Genomic DNA, 4,036 nt, shown 5'->3' on the forward strand with positions numbered 1-4,036 from the left:
TCTTTATGGCTGAAATAAATTATTCCTGTCTCTGTCATACCTTTACTGAAAGAATCCTGTTACCTGTGGCTTTATTACTGATGCCTGCTTTAATTACAAGCTTTTTCCTGGCTGATTTGTCTTGTTTGCAGCTCTAGTAATAATCCATGCTTCTTTCACAGTTTTCCCCAAATGATTCCAGCTGTCTGCAGTTTTAGTTAGCATTTCCCACCTCTACTGCAGTTTTAATAGTGGGATCCGTGCTTTTTCTGCAGCCTTTATGAAGTCTCATAACCTTCTTCTTCCATTCGAACCTTCTCTGTTTAGGTTATAACCATGTCCCCTTAATTGCTCTAATTCAGGTTTTGCTGAGACCTGGGGTTTGAGCTGCTTCTGCAGCCCTTAGTTTCTCTAACTGTAAATGTGCTCACTGCTTGCTACAACAGTGTCATTTATCCTGAGCTGGAAGCCCTTTACTTTGAGCTATCCCAGTCTGAAATTTGTGCCTTTTTTATAAAGTTTCCTCATGTCCACTGGAAACCTAAACTTTACTCAAAGAAATTCTACGACCCATTTGAGCCCTGACTTGGGAGCACCCCTGCAGGATATTGTCACCCGACGCCTGATACTCTGCAGAAGCACTTCTCTAACCAGGTCTGCGACATGTTCACCATGGGTTATAGATGAGGCCTCTTTTTGTGAATATTTTTATTGAAAAGAAAAAGATTTTTGATTTTTTTTTAACAAAATTACAAAATCAATACAAAATAGTGTAATCAGTATAATACAGTATAATATCAGCACCAATATAAAATTAAGAAAACTAACTTCTAATCTACTCTGCAAACTGCCAAAACACAAAATACGATATAAGAAAGAAGACTCTATATATAAAAGAAAGACCACATATTCGTACATTATTGTCAACAAAAAAAGGGAAAAAAAGAAGGTAAATAAATAAATACGCATTCGAAATAAAATTATATCAAATCATAACAAATCCTGTATTTATATGGGATTCTTCCTCTCAGGGGCCCTAAAACCAACAAACATCATCCTCACGACTAAACAAAGGTCCTAAACAAAAGCCCTAAACAGTAAGGCCGATATTTCTGCATCGGTGTAGTCCAAAAAGGGCCGCTATGTTCTATAAGATAATTCCGTTTTTGGTGCACCATATTCATGAGGAAGTCCAGGGAAACATATTCCTTAATTATCCTATGCCAATTCGAAAGTCCTGGGGGACATTCCGATACCCAACTTAGCAAAATGTTTTTCCTCACACTAAAGGAATGGATAGTAAATAGTTTCTTCCTGTATGCATCTAGAGAAAGAAAATTTGGAAAGCCCAAGATATGTGCATCCTGTCCCTCAGGATTCCCTCCAATAATTTGACCACCACCAACATCAGGCTCACTGGTCTATATTTCCCCGAATTGTCCATACTACCCTTCTGAAACAGAGGCACTACGTTAGCCAACCTCCAGTCTTTCAGCACCTCACCTGTGACTATCAATGATAACAAATTTGCATTGGCTAGGAATTGAACCCAGGCCACCTGCATGGCAGGCAAGAATGCTACCACTGAACCACCAATGCAACTGACAGAGGGGCTCTTTGTGCGTGGGAAATCATGTCTCACAATCTTGATTGAGCTTTTTGAAGAAGTAACAACGAGGATTAATGAGGGCAGAGCAGTAGATGTGATCTATATGGATTTCAGTAAGGCATTCAACAAGGTTCCCTTGGTTAGCAAGGTTAGATCTCATGGAAGACAGGGAGAACGAGCCATTTGGATACAGAACTGGCTCACAGGTAGAAGACAGAGGGTGGTGGTGGAGGGTTGTTTTTCAGACTGGAGGCCTGTGACCAGTGGAGTGCCACAAGGATCAGTGCTGGGTCCTCTACTTTTTGTCATTCACATAAATGATTTGGATGCGAGCAAAAGAGGTACAGTTAGTAAGTTTGCAGATGACAACCAAATTGGAGGTGTAGTGGACAACGAAGTGGGTTACCTCAGATTACAACAGGATCTGGACCAGATGGGCTAATGGGTTGAGAAGTGGCAGATGGAGTTTAATTCAGATAAATGCGAGGTGCTGCATTTTGGGAAAGCAAATCTTAGCAGGACTTATACACTTAATGGTAAGGTCCAAGGGAGTGTTGCTGAACAATGAGACTTTGGAGTGCAGGTTCATAGCTCCTTGAAAGTGGAGTCGCAGGTAGATAGGATAGTGAAGAAGGCGTTTGGTATGCTTTGCTTTATTGGTCAGAGTATTGAGTACAGGAGTTGGGAGGTCAAGTTGCGGCTGTACAGGACATTGGTTAGGCCACTGTTGGAATATTGCATGCAATTCTGGTCTCCTTCCTATTGGAAAGATGTTGTGAAACTTGAAAGGGTTCAGAAAAGATTTACAAGGATGTTGCCAGGGTTGGAGGATTTGAGCTATAGGGAGAGGCTGAACAGGCTGGGGCTGTTTTCCCTGGAGTATCAGAGGCTGAGAGGTTAACTTATAGAGGTTTACAAAATTATGAGGGCCCTGGATAGGATAAATAGACAAAGTCTTATCCTTGGGGTCAGGGAGTCCAGAACTAGAGGGCATAGGTTTAGGGTGAGAGGGTAAAGATATAAAAGAGACCTAAGGGGCAATGTTTTCACACAGAGGGTGGTACGTGTATGGAATGAGCTGCCAGAGAAAGTGGTGGAGGCTGGTACAATTGCAACATTTAAAAGGCATTTGGATGGGTATTTGAATAGGAAGGGTTTGGAGGGATATGGGCCGGGTGCTGGCAGGTGGGACTAGATTGGGTTGGACTGAAGGGTAAAGTTTCCATGCTGTACATCTCTATGACTCTAAAAGGAGAGACACTGGGTCCAACCCAATCTCTGTTCCCAAAATCTTTGCCATTGCTAAATGAGACCTTCTGGAATGTGGCCATGAGACTTTCTTCTGCAGGGTTTGTGCTCTTCCTGCTGCTGACTGTCTGCACAAGCAGGGGTTCTTTAAAACTGCTTTTGAAGAAGCTTTCAGACCCCTCACTGTTGCCTGACTGTGGAAGCTTTCAGACCCCTCACTGCTGCCTGACTGTGGAAGCCTTCATGCCCCTCACTGCTGCCTGGCTGTGGAAGCTTTCAGACCCCTCACTGCTGCCTGACTGTTGAAGCCTTCATACCCCTCACTGCTGCCTGACTGTGGAAGATTTCAGACCCCTCACTGCTGCCTGACTGTGGAAGCCTTCATACCCCTCACTGCTGCCTGACTGTGGAAGATTTCAGACCCCTCACTGCTGCCTGACTGTGGTGCAAGGCAGCTATGAGGGGTCCTCGCTGTGAATCGCCATGGGGCAGGTTTTCTGTGACCATCTCCTGTTAGGGCAAGGATCTGCATGGTCCAGTGTGAGAGAAGCAAACCACTCACTGGTCTAATGAGAGGAGGCCATTGTCTTAAACAAAGCAGTTGATTTTGAATTCGCAATGTGTTACAGGTTACATTGATGTGATTGATCTTGTTACAGGGACTATGAGAGTGAACCTAACTGTTATGTCTCACTCCTTTGAGATCCTATTCCTCCACCAGGTCCAGATTGCATCATCATAGTGGGTGGTGCTTAAGGCCTGCTCCAGCATTAATCCTTTCAACCCCATTGTCCAACAATGAGCCAAACCTTCTGATCCCATCCATTTATGATCTAACTTTTCACGGCAAACCCCCTCAAAACATTTCAAGGAGGCAGCCCAGGGCTACGTTCTAGTTGTTTTAAGCAGGTGTGAGGTGGATATTCCAGGAGTGATGCAGCAGGTCAAACCACTCAGTTTGATATAAAGCAGAATTTATTTACAGATTATTGAATGAAACACAAGCAAAAGAGAACAGAATATAGAATTAGCTTATCTGAAAACCCCAAGTGACTCTGTCGCAATTTAGTGATGCTGTTCCAGTTTCCTCCAATATCCTATAAATACAGCCCCTTGACAAAAAAATAAATTCAGACCCAGGTTTTTACAGGAGAGAGAGATTGCAGAGAGGATCAGCCAAGGATCATTGGCTGAAACATG

General features: G+C 43.3%; 1 non-coding gene across 1 annotated transcript; it reads right to left on the reverse strand.

Moving 5' to 3' along the window:
- Positions 1-1,507: 1,507 nt before the first annotated feature.
- On the reverse strand, positions 1,508-1,578 carry trnag-gcc (transfer RNA glycine (anticodon GCC)). The gene has a single exon. It is a non-coding gene; the product is annotated as a tRNA-Gly (tRNA).
- Between the last annotated feature and the right edge of the window lie 2,458 nt (positions 1,579-4,036).

The sequence above is a fragment of the Hemiscyllium ocellatum genome, chromosome 12, assembly GCF_020745735.1.
Source record: "Hemiscyllium ocellatum isolate sHemOce1 chromosome 12, sHemOce1.pat.X.cur, whole genome shotgun sequence".
NCBI classification, from domain to species: domain Eukaryota; kingdom Metazoa; phylum Chordata; class Chondrichthyes; order Orectolobiformes; family Hemiscylliidae; genus Hemiscyllium; species Hemiscyllium ocellatum.